This window comes from Calonectris borealis, chromosome 2 (assembly GCF_964195595.1).
Source record: "Calonectris borealis chromosome 2, bCalBor7.hap1.2, whole genome shotgun sequence".
Classification (NCBI taxonomy): Eukaryota; Metazoa; Chordata; class Aves; order Procellariiformes; family Procellariidae; genus Calonectris; species Calonectris borealis.
The window spans coordinates 134,957,697-134,979,884 of NC_134313.1; the positions used below are offsets into that span (position 1 = coordinate 134,957,697).

A 22,188-nucleotide genomic window follows, 5' to 3' on the forward strand; every position below is an offset into this window, starting at 1 on the left:
TCCTCACCACAGAGCAATAGCCTAAGCCAACTGCCTCGAAAGCCGAGACAGAAGCTATCCAAGTCAGCTTTGACCCCTGGACAGCAGCAATGTCATCCATGCACCTTCCCACTTATATTAAAATGCTACTACTATATGTTGTACCTTCCTCAAAGAAACTAGGAGGCTGTTGGCTTTTTTTCAGCGCAGTTTCTGGTTAACATGCGATATCCACCACCCAGCCGTGCATGTACATGTCTTTGTAAAGCATTGATCCAGATAGGCTCTCTTTCACCAGCATCTCCACCAACAACTGTAACATCGCAGAAAGGGTGCAGATATTTTCCTGCATACGGAGCACAACGCCACAGGCTGAACTCTGCCACAAGCTTTGTACATCCTTGGTGCCTCTCCTACAACCTACATCCACTTGCCGGTAGTACTAGTACAGAGACCAAGAAGATGACACCACTCCTGGAAACTCCTGCCCACCCGATTACAACCACATTTTCTCCCCTTTCCCCAGTCAGAGGCAGACGGAAGGGGAGGGATGACTTCCTCGGGAGGAAAATAAGCAAGGAAAGGCCGGGGCAGAGATCAAGAGAGGAGGAATCACCCCGAAGGGAGAGCAGATAATCCCTGAGAGGCGAGGCTGCGGAGGGGCATAACCAGGGAGGGAGGCACCAGGACAGCGAACCGGAGGGATAATCCGGCAGAGAAGGGGAGAGATAATCCCCTCGGAGGAGGGGGAAGGCGGAGGATCCCGGAGAGGGAGGGGCGGGAAATCTGATAATCTCCAGGAGGAGAGAAAATACCGGGAAGGGGGTGGGGGAAAGAGGGTGGGCGGGTAGATAATCCGGAGCGGCAGATGAAGAGCGAGTCTCCCGGGGACGCATCCGGAGCTGGCGGGAGGAGAAGGGTTAATCCTCGCTCTGGGGGCAAAAATCCCTCTTCCCCGACTCCGGCGCTGCCATGTTCGCTCCCCTGCAGGCCCGCCCGGCACCGGTACCTGCGGACGGGCGGCTCTTTCCCCCTCACGCCACACGCACACGGGGCGCCTCAGCTCCCGCCGCCGGGGCAGCGCAGCGCGCCCCGCTCCGGCCGACCGACCCCGGGGCAAGGGGCTCGGCCGGGATCGCTGCGGGACCCCGCCTCCCACCACCATTTCCCCGCCGGCTTGAAGGGAGGGCGAAACAGGCTGACGAACCCTCCCCCCCGCACACGCGACCTCCTCGCCGGTACCGCAACTCACCGGCTGGCACCGGCTCCCGCTCTCCGTCCCCTCCTCAGCGGGCACCGCTCAGCCCCATCTACGAACTCGGGCGCGCGAGCTGGCGGTTGGCGGAGGGAGAGAGCGAGCCAGAGGTGCCGCCGCTTCCCCCGCCGGCTCCGCCGCCGCCGCCGCTCCTGCCGCTCTGCGCCCGCCTCGGCGCGCGCCGCCGGCGTGGCTGTGGCACGCGCTCGCGCTCCTCCTCTCCCGCCCCCTGCCTCCCCGGCGCGCGCGCGGCCTCCGCGGCGGTGGCGCGCGAGCACCTCCCCCGCCTCCCGCAGCAAACGGCTGGGCGCCTGAGGGGGCGCGCGCCTCTGCCTCGCTCCCCTGCCCGGCGGCGGGCCCCGCCCCCGGGAGAGAGAGTGGGGGGGGGGGTGCGAGGGAGGGCGTGAGCGTGAGAGGGCGTGGGTAAGGTGTGGGAGAGCGTGTGTGAGGGAACGGGGGCTATATCGGGGGGGGGAGGTGTGAGAGGGAGCGTGTGCGTGTGACTGCGCGTGTCAGAGCGTGTGTGAGAGAGGGCACCGATGTGTGTGACTGCGCGTGTGAAGGAGAGCGCGTACGGGTGTGTCGGGGGGGGGGGGGGAGTTGGTGTGAGAGGGCGTGAGTGTGTGTGCGTGAAAGCGAGTGTGTGTGAGGGCGAGCGAGTTTGTGATGGAGAACGCTGGTGTGTGAGAGAGCAAGCGTGTGCCTGTGCGGGCGCGTCTGCGTCCCCGTGCTGTGGAGCACGGAGCACGCGCGCTCCCCGGCTGGGTTTGGTGTCGGTGTTCGCTAGGGCGGGTTTGGACTGTCCCCGGTCCGAGTCTGGAGGGGACGCGCCAGCGTTTCACTTGGCGCTGCCTGTTCAGTCACAAAGTGCGAGAAACACTGGCAAAGCGTACCTCAAATGTTTCAAAGGGGGGAGGGGAAATTTCCCCTAATACTAGTAACAGCCAAGACCACTGAGATGGAAACAACACTGAAAAACTGATTTTCCTGCACTTCTGATCACTGCTTACTTTAAACATTTCGTTTGTTTTGAACGGTGATAATAGAATAGCTTTTGCTTTTTGCTTCTGGTCGGTTTTGCGGAGGCTCTCACCTTTGGATACTCTTGGACTTTCTGAAATTTGCATTGCAAACATTAAGTCAGTCTTGCATGCACAATTCTCACTAAAGCTGGATTGTATAACTAAGGGTAAAATTTGCCCCAGAAAAGAAAATGTTCATTTCCAAAACAATACTTCATTCCTCAGCTTGTTTTCATTCACTTTTTTCTTTCTTTTACCAACTTTTCAAAAAAATTTTTAAATCCAATGTACAGTTCAACTGTAATCTACTTAATTATGCTGTTTTAAGAATACGTGATAGCCTGGTGTGACATATGGTAACCCTTAATAATAAGCTGTCTGCAATTCGCACTGGCTTTTGCTTTGGGAGCCACTGGGGAGAAGGGAAAGCCAGAACTATGTGGGGGTAGAGTTTGAACAGAAAATCCACTAGGTATCGATTTTCATTTTAACAGGTTCAGATTGTGCTTTCCTACTAGATAACAAATAAACTGACTTCTATGCAACCAAAGATATCAAAAGAAGCAGCACATCTGTGATGGGCATGATTAAAGAAATTGTGGAACAGCAGCCAGCAGGTGAAAAACCTTTCTCAGATTGACCAATAAAGATACATCAAGTAAATTGTTGCTGTCCTCATCTTAGGAAACCAGCATGCAAAATTCCTTTAGGAGTTATTTTTACTTACTCTTCAAATTACAGTAGCTACCCTGTGCTGAGAGCTTCACAAGCACGTGGAATTATGCATCCCCGGGTCCAAAGAGCTTACAGCCCTCCTGCGATTTCTCAGTAAAAAAGTCCAAATTGAACACATTTTTGGTAATTTACTTCACAAGCAGTTATCTTTTCCTTACTAAACTGAAAGGAAACTTAACGCGTCATGAGGGATTCTAAGCTAAGTAATGACCTACCACCCTTTCGGTGTTCGAACGCCTGCGGGTACAATGGAAAAACTGACAGGCATAGAAAATCCTCACACCCCGAAAAATAACTCCAGATCTTTCACTCTCCTTTGCCCCTTATTTATTTTTTGTGATGTTCTAATGGAAAACCTTTTGAACCAGAGCCACAAAACGCGTAACTGTCGTCTCGTCCTGTATTTCACAACTCCACTTGTTGACTTCTCCTCTTACCGTCCCTGCATTTGAGGAGGCTGAACATTATTCTATTAAGGAGAAAGGGTTGTAGCAATTTATGCTGGCACCTTTCATGATATCCTGACTTTACCTTCGTGGCCAATGAAAGAAAATTGCTTCACTGCAAAACTTTTGCAGTGAAGAGATTCCTTATTACGGTTCAACTCAAAGCTTGAATCCAAACCTGTGAAACATGAGAGCCCGTTTTTGGCTGTAACAGAAATATCTAAACACAAAGTACTTTGACTGCTCCACAGCCTTTTGAATGTCTTCCATGCTGGCCTCTGCAGCTGCTATTTGGCTATTGAAGCCCTTTAGGGAATGTGTCCCAAATGCTCACACACCATTTCTTGCTCACTACTTAATCCATTTGACCCATTAGGGTCAAGGAAGAAACATAGATGTATTGTTTTAGAGAAGAATTCAGAAATTGATGTTTACCCTCTGGCAGGAATTATCATATCCTTTTGATTTTTTATTACTTACATTCACATGCTGCTCATAACAGAAATCCCCCCGTCCAAGGATGGTCGTTAGGACCCTGATGGTGCAGTTCAATCTGATAGCTTTGCATCATTCCCGCAGTGCAAAATGACTGTAAATCTCTCTTACCCATTTAACAGGCAATTACTGCACTTCAGCCAAGCCTCACCCTGTTCCCAGTTTAGGGCAGAGAAGACGGGGACCTGGCCAGGGCTGACTTATGCCCCAGCAATTTCTGGCTAGTGATCATGGTCAGCCAGGCATAAGTTAGAATAGTGCCAAAACCGAGCTGCTTTATGCCAGGGATTATCTCAGTCTCTGTCTAGCCACAGGATTCAGGGAGCAGAAAGGCTTTATGGTAGGTCAGCCCCAGCCCTCATACTTTTGGGCTGATTGATTAGTATTCACTTGAACTGGAGTTTATGACTCTACAGAGCTTTGAACTCTGCCTTTGATGATACAGATCTTACTCAAGCAAAAGGTTTCTTTTACTATGAAGTCTGACGCTCGTCTCTGAAAAACTGCAGAGACTAGGATTGCTAATGTTGTGATAGCTCTCTGCTGGTGCTACAAGTAACATGGTAAAGGTCTTTCTCCAGGGTCTTCTGGTGTTACTAGGGCTCCTATCCTGATGTAGAGGGATTAGAGAAACAGACACTTGAGTGTACAAAATGTGGGAAGGAGGATGATGTGGTTTCCAGGCCCCTTACAGTTCTGGGTGTACAAATGGAAAACAAAACCTGTAATCGCCACCAGCACCACCACATTTGCTTATTACTGGAGGAATGATCTACTGGCTGATATCAACTGTACCAAATTTTTCTTTGTCTTATGCCCTGCAGAATTCTGGGTCTGAATTCTGAATTCTCTGTCACTGTTCTGATGACTGTTTTAATGACAAAATGAACAGATGTACCCACAGAAGAACTTCTTCTTTGAGTTAGTTCCCCTTTTTATATTTAATTGTTGTGGGAAACTGGTGTTGAGCACTTGAGTGAAGTGAGCCCTTGAGTGAAGAACTTCGAGACACTACATTTTTTAAATGAAGCTTTAAGGTGATTGCTGGCATACTCTGCAAGTCCGATGTTCTGTGTACTTTAGTTTACCAATGTCTGACTTGGATAATCAGTTGTTATGGTCAGTCTTCAGACAGCTGGAACTCTAAAAAACTTCTATATTTGATAACCCCTAAAATATGCTGTCTTCATCACTGGTAAGTTACAGACAATAACGCGTCAGCTTCTTTGCTGTGTTTATGACCATTTGGGAATCTTATGATGATAACTTGTTTATGTATCCACTGGCATACCATCCAAGATCATCGTCATCAAAACAGTGAGGATTTTTTAATGAAGTTCTTTGGGCCAAAGAAATGAGCTAGGGTTTTTTTTTGTATACAGGATGATTTCATGTCTGTACACAAAACATCATCCAAGATTTTCAAAAAGATCCAGCAAAGACAGTAAAATCTATAAACTACTTTTCATAAGAAATTGCATTATTTTCCAAACTACGCCAGAGGAACATATTAAAAGATCACATGGATGATTACAAATATTGAAGGTAAAATAAAAACAGTTTCTTTTTGGGGGGGTGATCAAAACCACTATAGTTAGGAGAATGTTGATTTACATGGAAAGGCAGTATGAAAGAATAAAAGGAGACAGTACCTACAGAGTTAAAAGGCTATACATCTAATTCCTATGCTATTTTCATCACTGAGGTCTGTTTGCATGTGGAATTCAACTCCACAGGAGGAGATAATCAAGACAAATAGTATGGCTTTATTTTTAAAAGGGGTGGATAATTTCATGGCAGCTTACAACATTGGTAACTGGGCAAGCTAAGATAATAAGGCTAATCAAATCTCATGCTTCACAGCACTAGTTCCCTGCAGGGTCAGGAAAAATCTTTCCACTATATACAACACTATACAATTAGCAAGGTTATTATTGGGGAGCAGAGGTACAGCCTTCTAAAGCAACAAGCTTTCACCATTATCAAAGAACAGAGCCTGTACTTAGCCAGATAGAGAGAAGAGCATTATTTTCTTATGCCACTTCTGCTGCTCTTCCCTGCCAGAGTTTTGAATTACAATACTTGGGTTTGTTAAAAAAAAATATATTTCTGCTGAACATGATTACCTGAGTGCATTACTGTCTGAAATCTGTCAAAATCTCTTACTCCTGTGACTGGTAGCCCAGTTCAAAAATATCTGTCACTGACTGGACACAGGAATGGTATTGATTAAGCTGTTGCAGGTTGCAAGTGCACATTGCCCTCTGGTTAGGTCACTACTGTTACAGAATTTGCTTCGCAGTAGTACTTTAGGCAGAAAGACATAGTCCCAAATGATGATCAGCTCTTAGCTAGGAGCTGAAATGGCATGTGTTTGGAATATTTAGTTTTGGAAGTACTGTTCATTTTCTTTAATTGCCTGAACATATTGTTGTAGGTGTTCTGTGTGTATACTTGAATTTTATTTTCCATCAGTGTGTGCATCAGAGAAACGATATTAGCTGCAGTTGAAAATATTTATCTATTTTTTCTGCAAAATTTATGTTCTGTATATGAACATTAAACTCTTTACAAGGAGTTTTTTTTTTTCTTACGAGGCGGAGGAAGCATAAGAGCAGAACAACATTCTTTGAAAACCTGTATTACGAAAAGAACTCTCTTTCTATGAGCTATACCTCAGACAATGTGTAGGTGTTTCCTTGACCCCTATTTCAAAGATATTTATTTTAAATGTACTAATTATTTTCAGGTGACTTATTCTTTTCCCCTGTGCACAACCTATGTGCATTCTCAACTCCTAGCCCACATACTGTTCAGAGCGGGGAAAAAAAAACAAGACACAACCTTACCTCTATCTTGAAGTTTGGCTTAAATGACAAGAAAATCTCAAAACATGAGAGGAGCTTACATAATGTCAAGCTTTCTTCACAGGTACAGGAGTGCTAATCTTTCTTATATAAAGAATATTCAACCCCTTTCTTTTGCTAGACTGCATGACCATGAACCGTAGAAGGTTTAACGAGATTGAAGTAAAAATAAATTTTTGTTTACTCCTCAGGACTCAGTAACAAGTTCAGTAAAGGATCTACTGTCTACAGTTTCCTCCTGAATACAGAGTTAGGCACAAAAGATCCATCGAGCTGAACAATGAAAATGTGGGTCTGTTGCTGAGTAGGGTAGGTGATTTAGTGACAACAGACACAGCTGTTTTAGGTACTCAATGCCTTCTTTCCCTCATTCTTCACCAGCGAGGTCTCCCAGGCCTCTGTGCAAGGAGGAGAAGTACCAGCAGTGGATGAAAATAATGACAGGGATTACTTGAGAGAACTCAGCTCATACAAGTCCATGGGACCAGATGGACTGCATCTGAGAGAGCTAGAAGGGCTGGCTGATGTCCTTACAAGGCTGCTATCTACCAGCTTTGAAAAGTCATAGAGATCAAAGGAGGTCCCTGACAACTGAAGAAAGGCAAATATTGCACCCATCTTCAGAAAAGGCTAACAGCATGATTTGGGAAACTGCAGGAGCGACAGCCTCACTTAGGTTCCTGGGAAAATCCTGGAGCAAGTCCTCTTGGAACAGATTTCCAGGCATATGAAGAAGGTGACTGGAAAAAGTCAGCATGGATTTACAAAGAGTAAATCATGCCTTACCAACCTGAATGCGTTTCTATGGTAAAATGACTGGATTTGTGGATGAGGGGAGAGCCGCGGATGTCAAGACTTTAGCAAGACAAAAAGCTTAATAGACTACAGCCAGGTTTTTGACACTGACTCTCACAATGTCCTTTTATGCAGATTCAGATGTTTCAGTCTGGATGAGCGGACAACCGGATGGGTTGGATGGTCGGGTCCAGAGGGCAGTGGTTAATGGACCGTGCTCTACCCAGGGGCCAGTAGCAAGAGTAACAAGTGGAGTATCACAGTGGTCTGTCCTGGAACCGGTCCTGTTTAACATCTATAACAATGACCTGGAAGAGGTGACAGAGTGATGGTTGCTCAAGAGATTTGTAGATGAGACCAGGTTGGGGCTACAGTTAACATGCTGGTGGGGAGGGCTGCCATCCAGAAAGACCTTGACATGCTGGAGGAATGGGCTGACAGAAACCTCAGGAAAATCAGAAAGGACAAATGCCAAGTCGTGCACCAGAGATGGACTAACCCTTTGCACTGATCCAGTCTGGGGGGAAATGTGTCTGCCTGGTTGGGCAGCAGCTGTTCTGAAAAGGCCCAGGAGGTGTTGGCAGACACTGAACATGAGCCAGGGGTGTCCTCTGGCAGCAAAGAAGATCAACAGCAACCCAGGCTCTATTGATATAGGAGGAAAGTCAGTATATTATTGCCCCCTGTTACTTGGCACTTGTTAGACCACATTGAAATAATGCCTGCAGTTTTGGGACCCCCAGTACAAGCAAGACATTGAATAAACCAAAGCAAGTTCAGCAGAGGGCCACCAAGATGGTTGGGGGCTGGAGCACTTGGCCAGTGAGGAGAGGCTGAGGGAACCGGGCTTGTCCAGTCTGGAGCAGAGATGGCTTTGAGGGGGACATAACAGCAGCCTGCCAGTGCCTACGAGGAGGTTATCGGAGAGATGGAGGCAGGCTCCTCAGTGGCACATGACTGAAGGATGAGAAACAAAAGTCATAAATGAAATCAAGAGAAATTCAGGCTGTAGATAAAGAAAAGCTTTTTCATCATTAGGAAGCAGTGGAAGAGTTTGCCAAGAGAAGTTGTACAGTCTCCATCCTGGGGGGTTTTCAAGACTCAGTTGGGTAAAGCCCTGAGCAAGGTGGTGTGCTGTCATAGCTGTCCTTCCTTGGATCACAAGGTTGGACTAGAGACCTCCTGGGATCCCTTCCTATCTGAATTACTCAATGATTCAATGAGTTCACAACTTGTATATAAAACGTGGAGAAAAGGATCTATGTCTACAGGGAGAGAAGACAGTTCTGGCATATATGGTTTACCCAGGGCAACGATAAATCTTAAATTATACTGGGAGCATGGACCAGAATCCAGGCTACAACTGCCCAGCTGTGCTGTAATATGTTGGCTGTAGTTTCATACTCCCCCTTGTTTGCTCTCCTTTTGGCCTCAGCAACCTTGCACTCTAGGCTGCACAGCTTTAGGAGGAAGGCTTGCATGTTTTGAAGTATTTTTTGGCCACCAGCAAATTTCTTAGTTTTTTCCCTTTCCATAGCCTCCTTCCCAGAGAAGAAGGTCCCCAGCGTGAAAAATAAACCATGGCAAAATTCTGAAAATAATGCTTGCCAGGTCTCTTGACAAGATACTCATATCCGAAAATAATTTCTTGAAAGAAAATGCAGAAGTTCCCCTATTTCACCATCCTGTCTTCAGTCCAGACACACAAAGATGAAATTCCAGAAAAATAAAATACAGACATTCTCATTTTCCCTAAGGTTTCCTTTACATTGTTAAAATGATGTCATTTACGCCCACTTCAAAATTCTTTTACACTACGTGATGGCTGTAAAGGGATGCTAGTTTAAACAAAAATCAAGTCCCAAGAAATCTTTGTCACATTCAATAAAATCAGAGTACCAATGCAGAGAATTTTAATTAAAAACTTCAAATAAACTCAAGGGAATCAAATCATTTGTGAACCTAAGCATATCAGAAAAGCCATGGCTCAGCGGCCTATATGAGTAGACTCAGCTCATTTCCTAACAGTGTTCTCCACATTGCAAAAAGTGTTGCCAGAGAGACTGCATCCTCTTGCTTCAAGGCAAAATTAATAGTTAGCTAAGGTCAGGAAGAACCATCCCTTACAACAGAAAAATGAGCAGCATTAGCAGCTTCGGACTCCTCCGAAGCAAGGCCCTCCTCCCTGAGCTGCTGTTGTGGCTCTGGCTACAAAAGACAGTTCCTTTCCCCAACTCTCTGGCTGCAAGTCTTTTCAAGACAAAACACATTGCCGTTCCTGTCTCCAGCTCAATGGGATGCCAGCAAAAAATGGTGTCCCCAGCGAAAATCTAGTAGAAGATAATCATTGTCAGTAGCAAGCATTGCTGCCTGTTCCCTGCTATCTGCCACGGTAAATTCATTTAAAGAAACCCACAAGTCAGCCTGGCAAAGATGACAGCAGCATCAGAGGACACTTTTCTGCCTGAATGAGGCAAAGAAGAAATAGGGAAGACAAACTATGAGGTGATTTTAAAAGGCACATGGATTGGAAAGGGGAACAAAGGGAAAAAGAAATGCTGATTAGTATTTTACTTTTTAGAAAGGACTCAGTTTACTTACAACCACATTTAGGGATCAAATTCTTATTTTAGACAAACTTAATATCATGTGAAGAGTAGTTAAGGAATTATTCCACCAATATTGATCTTACCTAACTTCTGGTTCCTTTTCCTTCTTAATTTTCAAATGCTTTTAAGACTCTAATATGTAATTTTAAGATTTGAGCCCGTTTGTCCTAAAAGTATTTGAAAGAAATCCAATTATGCCACTACAGCAGACCAGGCTAAAAAAAAAAATTGACTGTAGGCACATGTAACACGGTGTCTCCTTTTAAAGTTTAATTACTTATACACACGGTCTAAACAGACCCAAAAACTGTTCCTGCAGTTAATTTCATAAAATTGCTTATCATTTGAGAAAGTTGGCTTGTAGGACTAATGGTATCCTTTTGTTCTGAGTTTTATGTCCAGTCAAAACACCACTTTTGCTCTGGAGTGCATTTTGGAAAGCCAGGGAAAACTGGGCCTTCTGAACCTCTTTGAGCAATTTCTTCTGAGGCAAGGGGATGGTTACAAAACAGACGTATGGAGCTGCACGGCACAAATATGTCCGTGGGAGCTACAGACGAAGCTCTCATTTCCTTTGCCTCAGACAGATTTCTGGCAGAGGAGGCAACTGAGAACAAAGCTGACTAAATGTGGGGCAGTACCTGCCAAAGGGGAGGTACAAACTAGTTACTTTATGTTTATCACAGGACAAAGGCTGTTGGCAGGGCTGAATTTCTGGTTATTGGTTAAACTCTCTCGTGCAAGATACTATTTTTCCACATTACCTAGGAAATGTGGCAGAATTTCCGCCATTATCAGTCTTTGAGAACCGTCAGAGTATCACAGGTATGGTTCATCCTGCCTTGAGACAGGGACAGGGACTGTTTGACTTTTGAGGTCCTTGCATTCCTAGTTTTCTGTCATTTACAGAGAATAATTTATAAACCAAATGGAAATTATATTTATCTGGTGTTTTACATTGCACTGGCTTATTACAACATCATCTATGATCTTTTACACAAAAGATGCTGTAATATATAAAGGAACTATCCTTTTTTACAGGATTTATCAACTATACACCCTTTTCTTTATTATTTTTCAGACTTGTTTATTTACATTTAAGCTCCATAAGGCAAGGATTATCTTCATTCTGTGTCTGAACAGTGCCTAATCTGTTAAAACTCCACTTATTGTTGGTCTCCAGGCACTCCCATGAATAAAACTACTAAAAATAGTAAATTATGTTTCTTAGTTTTCAGCGATATTAGATACAGGGTCCTCTTTTTTGCTGTGACTTCAGATTTTAGCAGACCCTCTCCTAGGTGTTCTGGTGTATTTTTATGCCTTTCAAAAGCTATGTACCCACCACAGGACTTCCTTTCAACATCTTAAAGATTTTACTAAAAAGTAAATGGTATGAAGCTTAGGGCTTTTTTTAAAGCAAAAATTAGAAGTAGCAATGGCTGAAATCCACAGCTGAGTTAGTGCTATCAGAAAAGGGTAAAAACCCTTTTTCTTTTTTTCTAACAGACTGCCAGTGACTTTTAATAGCACTTCCTTCCTACCTGGCTTTTCATTTCTCATTAAAGAAAAAAAAAACCAAAATTAAATACGTCAATCAAAATTGAAAGTTGGCAGCAGTAGTTTCCCAGGCATAAGACTACCCAGAGCAAAGCTAGATAATAGTGGTAACTATCTACAACTTTGTAGTGTATTGGACTTCAGCCTAAGAGAGACCAAATTACTTTATAAACTCACACACATGTTATGTGGAGATACTAGTTAGTCTACCAGTCAAATACTGGAATTTGGAGGGGGGAAGGGAGAGGAAAGAGGACATGCCATTGATACTTAATGGTGCACAGCTGTTTCAGAAAAAAAAATTAAGACAAGGAGTAAAGAAAGTATTCAGCTGTAGGTTGGATTTATGAAAGTGGTGCACAAAATTTGGCCAGGTCACAATCACGTGATTTCTTCTAATCACAACCAGGGATCAGGTTTCTGAATTTATATCTTATCTAGATTCCTATCTGTGTCTGAAGAATGCAAGACACGGCTCAAAGGCGGGGCAAAAGTGACTTATAGCAAGGCCAGGTGCACTCTGTAGATGCAAGGGCATACATAGCCATATGCTGCTTCCATATCATGCGATCTCAAAAGCACGCTGTACCCACTGCTACTATTGCGGAGGCTACAGTTGTGCTGTTCTGGTTATCTACACTGACTTCATGGCTGAGCACGACTGCTCTTATCCTTATAGAGGACAGAATGCAATCCACTAAGCACTGGGTGCAGGCTCCAAGACCAGACTTCCAGTTCATTGCTGCTTCTGGGGGAGATGCATCCGCTCTCAAATCACCAGTACCATTGCTCACGAGAGCTCATGTTTCCAGGTGTACCCCACACCGCTACTGCTAAGGCCAGCACTTGAGCTGGCTGTGTGACAGCTAATAGGCTTGTTCCTCAAGCTGGAAATGAACTGGGATCCTCCAAATACAAAGCAGAAAAAATCAAAATCAGGCTTAAAAAGCCAAACACTGAATGCAGGTATCAGCTGTTAAAAAACTTGAAATAAATGCTTAAAAGTTAGGATTCAAGGTTCCCATTCTTTCCCCAATGGCGAAGGCTCATCTCTGCTGCTTACAGCAAATGCAGCCCTTCAAAGGGGCCCGTGTCCTTCACAGCAACAGTCCAGGAGTAAGACCTACCTTAGAAAGAAAGGGATATCGAGTCATCATAGGGGATATGGCATAAATTAGTCCTTCCAGGGTTAGAGAAGTGTTTCTGCGTTGCACTGAAAGCCACCATAGAGTTGGCAATCCCTACTGGGGATCCATCCTGTTGCTGAGATGTGCAGCTGTCTGCCCTCTCCCACTCACAGAAACAGAAGGGAACATATGGTTTCATACATCTATCTTCTGTGGCATGACCTTTTTTCCGCTGCGTAAGGGAAACGGAGCGTTAAAAAATCCTACCTTTTTAGCGGCGTATTAATCACCGAGTGCAAATTCGCAATCATCTAAACTAAACACTTGAGTTTGATTTTTATTTAAAAGAAATCTTAACCCAACAGATATGATTTGTGATTATCACTTACATTTCCAGTGTACTAGATTAAAATGACAGCTTTAAAAAATCGTTAGAGAGTGCACTAGAAGACCTCTCCTTTTATTACAATCTATTTTTCCCTAAATAGGAATATGAATTCATTGAAATATATTTCATTAAAATGGATGTTTTTTGATAAATACTGGAGAACCATATTACTATAGGAATAGCACAATAAGGCATGTATTAATTAACCATTAGTACAGTTCTTGGGTAGCTGAAGTTACACAACCTTGAGCTTCTTGAAGCACACGAGGTGCGTTTTAATAGACCATTAAAACATGGCATGTTTTATCTTATCGCAATATATTATAGAGTGAAACAAGCTGCATTTCACTAGGAACATATTGACCACTTTTAGCCTGAAAAATGGATGAGAACACTGTGTTCCATACATGTTGGGAGAACCAGAAAACTGTGGCATTTCTCCCCAGTGACACAGAACTTTATGGAAAGATGTGAGTCATACTGGGTAGGAATCTGTTGCCTAAACTAAGACATTTTTGACACTGCAGGCAGCCTGCATGGTGTCCAGCTGTCTCTCCAGAAGGTGCCAGCCTCTTCTAGATCTCTCATCATCTCCACTGTCATTTCTATGCAAATGTCTTACATACTTTATGTCATCTGAAGGACGTCAAATGCCTACTTGTTGGCACCTGAATGACTACCATTGCAACCACTACCTCCCATAATAAACCTGCTAGACCAGTACATAAATACTTCAGCTGTGAGCTATGGGTGGACAGATGTATGGATAGACAGGTGGATAGGTAAGCTCTCTGCAGCACAATTTTCCAGATTTTCCATGGAGCTTTGTTGTTGAGGCGTCCTGGTCTTCCAAGGTGATAGGAAATAGATAACAGAGCTGGTCTTGGTGCAGTTGTCTCAGCTGAGACCGCTGATACATTTCCCACCAAGAGCTTTTACTGCTTCAAAGATTAGTTCCTGCAAGGCCTTCTCCATGAGCTCTCAGGCTCTTCCTCAGAAGGGGATGAGCTAAGGAAAACTGCCAACTAACACCTCATGAAGCTTCTCAAGCATCCGTGTCCTCTCTGTGGATATCTAGCAAGGACAGGAGTTTCAACCCAAAGTGTTGAGATTTCCTCTCCCTGTCACAAGTCAGGCAGTGTTATCAGAGCTCAGGATGAGTTGCCACTACTGCTGCAGATACTGGAAATGAGGGAGAAAAAAGCTCTTAGACCAGAACAGATTAATTTAGAAATGTTCTAAATTTACCTGCTACTCTAGTGGTCTCAGTACATTTTTTCTTCTTTTAGTGTATAAACTTTTACAGCAAAGAGTTGTCTTTATATTTGTGCCTAGTACTTTATCAGATCTTAATAAACACATAATAATAAATGATCCCAAACTGGTATGCTGTGATAACTTACAAATACGGCAATGCTTTTGAGTTTTCTGGTGCATTAAAAAAAGATTACATTAGTGCTTCAAAAACAGAGTGAAGTAGATAAGCTATGACAGTATAAAGAAATGTTGGAGAGAATGGAATCAAGTTAGTAAAAGAGCTTCTCTGTTTACTCAGAACACAGTTTGATGTGCTAACTATTAAACATTAACGTATTATCTTGATGGATTTTGTACCTACACACTTTAACATCACAGATGAAAAAGCTTTAAAAATAGCGCATTGTAATATGTGCTTCATTTATTAAAAATGTATGGGCAAAATAGATTATATTTTTCATCCTCCTCACATTCTTGTCATTGTTCTCACAGTGAAAATCACAAGTTCTGTTTTGAAGCTGAAAATGAATTGCAGTTGTCATTAAATGTGGGTGTTTACAGATGTTATTAATTGAGAAAATAGTACACTGTTTTCGACAAGAGAATGCTTCATTTATACTCTGGAGAGCTGAAAGCTGCCCTAGAAGGAGAGAAGAGCACTTAGCAGCTTTTGAGACATGAAGAACACGGCACATGAAGAACATTATCTCTCTCTTACCTTTTTTTATTAATAACCTGAAATAGTTTTTACTGTATTTCAAATTTCTTTTATCAAATTTCACCAATAACTTTGGCAGCCAAAACTAGGATCTAATCCTTCTGAATTTTTGATAACTCTTACAAATTGTTGAAAACAGGCAATGTCCAAGGTAGATTATGGAGTGGACAGCAACCAAAAGCTTCTACATCTTGTGTCCCCCTTCTAGTTCTGCTAGTGGCCTAACCACACCAGCTTTCATCAATTCCAGTAGGAGATTCAAACTCCATTTGTATCTCGGGATCAGGAAATTCATTTCCACCAGAAATGTTTTATGCAAAATACATATGCTCCTGTAAAAAAAAAAAAATTCTTTCCTATTTAAAAAGTATTTTACTCCAGATTTTTTTGTTTGAACTGCTTTGTATCAATGGAAATCAGAATCAGCATTTCTAAGTTATGATAGGAAACTGAAGGCAGGATCGGCCTGTAATTATCTTGCTCATTCCAAAATAATCTGAATTTTAATAACATACAATTGACTCTTCTCCTTCAGGAATCAAAATACAGGCTATTAAGACAGATGTTCCATTAAAGCAAGTATGCATCTAGATTTTGGCAGGTAACAGAGAATGGGCAAAGTACAGAATGAACAATGTCTATAATGAATTTTCAAATTAGCCTATTAAAGTTTTTCAAAATGGTTTTGTTGGTTTAATAGGAAAATATAGAACGTCTCTTGTGGTCAAAACATTATCTTTTAATTCCCTAGTGTGGTATCCTAACCTAGCACATTTGACTAGTAACACTATTTATCCTCTACACATTTCAGTAGCACCAAATCGTGTTGCTATGACTAACATGGATACCAAGATGTCCCTTACATTTTTTTCTAATATGTGTTTTTTACTGTACCTTACTACTTCTTGAAGAAGAAATATAAAAGCAAAAAGTGGCCTATGTAAAAATAACCAAAAGAGTAAAAAATAAATACTGCATGCCAAGATGCCCACACCTGCACTGCTTCACACTGTGCAAAACCACTTTCCAGCATTGTGGTGTCTTATAAATACGTGTTTGACAGCTCAGTAGCAAAGTATATTCCCACTTTGGATGGAACATTGCAGTTCCATAGGATGTTGGTTCATTGTGAGTTTGTCCAGTTGGCAAGTTAATTAATGTCAACCAATGAGAAGAGTTATAAATATCCTCATACACTATACTCTTCCTTTTGCTTCTTCAGCCGTACTATGTATGATGGTTTTGACCTGGGCATGACTATTAGGTGAGCTTGCATCGTGTCTTGTTTAAGTTGATCATTTAAACAGTTAACCCTTGCTTAACACGGTGGCTCGTTACTGAAGGGCATCTCAAAGCTCAATCCTTTGTGGCTCAGCAGGGGCTTGCAGGCAGATGATGACTGCTTTTGTGCTAGAAAATGCTTGAAAAATGACACGTCATGTCATATTTCTTACAGGATTCTCCAACAATGTTTCCCAAACTGGGGTCTTTTGAACCTTGTCAGGAAATGGCTCTGCTGGGTTTGCAAAATACTGGAGAAAATGCAATTGCACCAAATCAGAGTTTTCTTCTCAGATGAGGTGGCAGCAGCTCAGTGCCCGTAGTGCTGGCCAAGGAGGAGCACTGCAGTCGTGTTTGTGCAGCAGCGCTGCAAATGGCTTTTATTTGCATTCAACAGTTTGCAGGTCCATGGTCCATACAAACATCTGCAGGCGATGTGTATAGCAGCTCTCATTCTGTGCCCCCGAGGGACTAGGTACCAGCTGACAGCTTTAGGACTGCACCCCTGAGCTCAGCCAAGCTTGGACTTAAATTCAGCTAGGCTGAAAGTGGCCATATAAGTCTTCCTACGACCTGTCTGAGAACTCAGACCAACAGCAGTTTTTGGTGACCTTTCCTAACTGGGCTCTTTCAACTAAGAGTTTTCTCCCAACAAGATGGTTTCTTCCTGGTGCCTCTCTCTTATTTTAATGGAAAATACTGAGCGCTGCTCATGTCCCTGTAAAGCAGCTGGAGACACCTGGGCAACAGATGTGAGCGTGTGGCGTGAAAGACTTGTGTATGGCCAGAGCATTTCCTATCAGCCAGCCCCAGGTGCCTGCGTGCTCTCTGTTCACTGCTGCAACTCCTTTCCGAGCAAGCCCTCTGCCCCCACACCGAATTTAGGAGCTCAGGTACTTACTACAGAGTATGGCCTCCCATTCTCTGGGCCAAATTCAGGAAAGAGGCATTTCAATGCCTCAATTTAATTACCCATGTTATTTATTGGCTCCATCTTTCCATTGATTGTATGTCAGAACCTAATTTAACAGTAGTGGAGTGACAGGGAACAGAGGGCACCCGGGGGCTTAAGGCACTTACATTGTTTTCCTAAAATATCCTGAATCACGCTGCTATTTTTTTTCTCTCTAGGGAATGGGAGAATATACATTAAAATCAGAACTAAACATTTTGACACATGAAGTCAAGAAGAATTTTGCCGTCAGCTTCAGTGGAGCATGAGTAAACTGTAGCTGACCAGCTGCTAACAAGGGAAAAACATATCCATATGTTAATACATTTTCATGATGTCCAGATGTGTACATTTCCAAGCCCAGGAAAGGGCAGCCTTGCTAATCTGAATTACAGTGTGTCTTTTCTGAGCTGACAGAAGTGCTACTCTTGCTGCTACTCTTTAATATGGGACAGATCCTGTCACCTGCCAGGAGGATATCTATTCCCTATATTCCACTGTTTATTTGAAACATTTATGTAACAGAACAAGTAGGGAAAAGCTTTGTCAGTAGAAAAACATAATAAACAGAAACATACAAGTCTAAAGATGCACATTCCAGGGAAAAGCCTAGCTTTCCTATGAAGAGCACTTCACAGAGCAGCTGAAGTCAAATTATTAGAAATTTGAATGAATGAAAAGTTTCTCTCACTAGTCTAGAGGCTACTCTGGTCCTGCAAGCCAGCCAGCATCTGATGGGGCATCAGATGCATAACTCTCCCACTGGAAAAAAATCAGATTCTTTCATGTCCTGAAGTTAAGATTCTTTCATTTGTATATAGACTGTTGTATCACTTTTTTGGTGCCTTACAGGAAGATGAGTCATTAGGAGAAACTTGAACGTGGAGAAGGTTTGATACTCTGGGATGAGGAGGATAGGAATAATAAAAAAAATGAATATGGGTGAGGAGATGGGAGGAGAAGGCAGAAGAGATGACTAGAGTATTGATATTGTCTGTGACCAACAGCCTCAGGAAAACTAATTAAAGCTGAGGAAGCTGATGAATTCCATATGAGAAAATGCAGTTTGAATATTAATACGCTCTGCCCCATTATTGTCCAATTATAAATCCATTAAATTTGAAGGGGCTTAAAGTTTGGGAAAACACGTTTTCTCATTCTTGTGACATGATGAATAATGCAAGGATTAGGAGACAGTACTTTTTGCAAGGGTCCAAACCCATGTATATACTGGGAGTTAGTGCATAGCTAATGCACAACTGAAGTCCCTCTTAAATAATTTCTTTTTTGAGGGCTTCCATGAAACTTAAACAGTGAACTGGGCTCTGTTTCTGCATAAGCTTGGCAATGTCACTCAGTATTTGCCGTCAGACAAGGAAAAAGTGTTACACAGTGTATTTTTCATTTGTTTTGCTATTATGTTGTTTTAAGAATAATGATTTGCCATTGCTTGGCTCTGTGATTCATTTGATTGTTTTCCCTCATTTCAAGATGAATCGTAGTTTTTAATCTGTTTGCTGTCATCTCTCATTTCACTGAAGCACACATATTGCTCTTATTGCCATGCAAATAGGTGTTATATAAATAAAATGTATTATTATGACCATCAAAGTAAAAGAACCCAGAGTTATCTGTTACACAGCGTGCTCTTTGCCAGACTCGGTGCTCGCGCTCACAGTCCGTCTCTCCACTTCTGCTGGCAGTGCTCTGGGGAGGTGGCGTTTCTGAGCCATACCGACGGAGAAGCACCAGGGCAAAAGAGTAAATGAAAGTAATGGGGCAGATTTATCACCGATACTTCCAGAGAATTACAACTTACTTTCCTCAGGCAGAAACCAGTGATAAGAACACAACTGTGAGTTTTAAGCTCATCATACCTCAGAGGAACGGAGACAGCAGATTAGCACTTGGGTGGGAAGCCTCCCAGGAGCACCTGTAGCCACAGTCTGACAACCGTATTCCCATGTCTCTCTCCTGCACTTACCTGCTGGATGCTTCCCTGTCTTAGCTGCCTCCCAGAGGAGTAAAAGCAGCAAGTGCAGAGACGCAAAAGCATCCCCTCATTTGCCTTTTGCCCAGCTTTCCTTCCGTCAGGCAGCGCGTGGAGAAGCACACGTGGGGATATGGGAAGAAATTCTGGGGTGGACACAGCTTGAAAGGGCTATAGGTCCTCCTAGTCTTACTAACAATATTGCCATAATGTCGTGAGGGGTTTTGTTTGGGGGTTTGAATTGTTAACTGAACTCCTGGAGATATAGATGTGACAACCAGCCATCTCTTGCTTGGCTCAGATGGACGAAGATGCCTGACGTGTTCACTCCAGAATGACATCTGCTTGAAGATAAGAAACCTCAAGGAATATACTTTGGACTGCTGTCTGCATGGGTGTGTTGGAGGGGAGGAGGAAGAGATCTTGCTTACATTCTATTAATTAAGTTGTTCTGCTATAAAACAGAATATATATTCTGCTAAATTAGGCCAAAAAATTAAATGTGTTTCCTGGATGCCTGGGTAAAAAAGGCTGATCCGTATCAGTTCCAAACACACAGTGATTCATTGTATTCTCTGGACTGCTGAGAGAGGCTATTTAGCCTGCATTGGTCACATCTTGCTGCTGCCACTTTCTGTGCTGGCATGTAATGTACCTACAGGCTCTTAGATTTCCTAATTACTTGTGTTCTTACTGCAAGCCAAAACTAGCCATATTTTACAATGTTCCTGAGGGAATAAATATATTCAGTCTGTTGAATCTGAATGCTCTCTCACTTCTTGAAGGTTTTCTTATCATTTATCCCAGCCACCAGCTGGCGTATAGTGTGATCTGCTTCCACTGGGCTTCTGCTGAGCATCCTGAGGACATCTGGATGCAGGGTCTACACCGGGGAGGTTGCGCATACATTACAGGCGTATCTCAGAGTGGGAAGAAAAGCCTGGCTGGGTGTGGGGCACAGGGAGAAGGAAACTGCCAGACTGCAGTAGCTCTTCATGACAGGGAAACGTTATTTTAAGGTTTAGGACAGGATACATGGGGGCTTTTAAAGCCCAGTACTGGGCAGAAGAGCATGGAAGGAAGGACAATTGCTTAAGAAGACTTTATGGGATACAGTGGCAGATACAATGGTTGACTCTGAAAGAGGAATTAGGAGCAGCAGGGGCAAGAGATTGTTGAGGCATCTGGAAAAAAGCAGTGCTTGAGAGTATAGAAACTACAACATATGCATGCAGTGCCCTTTAACACGGACCTGTACAGACACACACCGTACCACAGTCTCCCCTTTCCTTGCAGGACTCTAATAGCTGCTGGTGGCACTATCAGGCAGGGAGAAACTCTCCTGAGTCCTGGCTGTGGTATCACACATCATGTCAGCAGCAGTGGCAACCAGCAACATGCAATATGTTTGCAGAGTGAATGCAATGTGGAGGACTCCTCATTGGAGTGTATTGGAAGCTGACAAGAAGTGTATGGTGTGGATAAATCAGGTGACAAATGCCCTCATACACCTTTGAGGTAGTACAAAGGAGTAAGGGAAGCTGCAGAGCTTAAGCTACCATGTGGACGTGTCTGATGTGGGCCAGAAGCAAGTTCTGCACATGGGGCACTGCAGTGTGGACACAACTGGACGAAGCCAGTTGGCACAGTGAATTTGACCCCTAATGCTCACTGCTCCAAGCAGCGTGGCTGAGTCACTCCCCACTGAGCTGCTCTCCTCACTAAGGCTGGAGGACAGTGACACTGGGGGTTGGGTAAGAAACAACCCAGCTTCTTCAGGGTTTCCTAACCATATCAGTATTACCTCTGTCCTAACACCACTGCAGCTCAAGGATGGCAAATTATCAACACTGAGATCCACCTCAGAGATAAATCTCTGCTCTTCTGGTGCATTTCTGTTCTGGCATCTGCTCCACCCCTGAAGACACATCGTATGATAAGCTACAGCAGAAATAATAGCACGTTTTTAGCAGTGACACCTTTTTTTACCTGGCTGGCAAGCCAGCCAAAAACACCTCTGGATTTGTGCAGGAGGGTCAGAAACGAAAGCTGCCAACTGAGTTCCTTGACAGCCCTGTTCTTAGTTAATATGTCCCAGCGTCCCCCAACGTCAGCCTTGTCCCAGTTTTTACAAGTGATCCTCTTTTTAATCCAGTTTTTCGTGGCGACCCTCAGGGGTTGTTGTAACTCCACCGGTTAACAGCTATCTGCTCCACAGCACCTGCTGCACCTTCCACCTTCCCGTCTCCATGGTCTGCCTCCCGGTGATCAGAGGGCAGCAGCTTTTTGCTGGCAATCTCTGCTCAGCAAGGAAGGGGCATCCCCAGAGCCGCCATTTTAAGCACAGGAACCCCAAGACGCCTGGCTTGCTGGTGCTTGATTCATGCCAGGAGCATTCTGCAAATTTACTGCATTTCATTGATCTGTTGAAGAAAACAGCAGAAAAAGTTGTGGCTTCCCTCACCCTAACAAGAATCTTTTCCCTCGTAAGTAAAATACCAGTTTTTTCCGTGAGCAATCTCACTACTTGTTTTGGTGGGACCTTTAAATTCAACCAGACAACATTTGAAGCAAGGTAAAAACTATCAGAGAACACAAAAATGGCTCTGGATGTACTGCTGATCCAGACAAACCGCTGCTGACTCACTGCCAGCTCATGCGGAATGCAATTACAAAAATTTACAATTTTAGCTGTTTCCTGGTTAAGTATGA

General features: G+C 43.5%; 1 protein-coding gene across 6 annotated transcripts in view; it reads right to left on the reverse strand.

Annotated features, from left to right (window-relative positions):
* PALS2 (protein associated with LIN7 2, MAGUK p55 family member) overlaps window positions 1-1,431 on the reverse strand; it is a 63,876-nt gene extending 62,445 nt beyond the window's left edge. For 3 of the 6 annotated variants that reach the window (XM_075143562.1, XM_075143563.1, XM_075143560.1), the window contains exon 1: window positions 1,232-1,407. The gene's annotated coding sequence lies outside the window, so the exon portion shown is untranslated. Of the gene's footprint in view, window positions 1-988; window positions 1,098-1,231 lie in introns of those variants that run through there. The other 3 variants (XM_075143561.1, XM_075143565.1, XM_075143564.1) reach the window with 3 other exon arrangements.
* Between the last annotated feature and the right edge of the window lie 20,757 nt (window positions 1,432-22,188).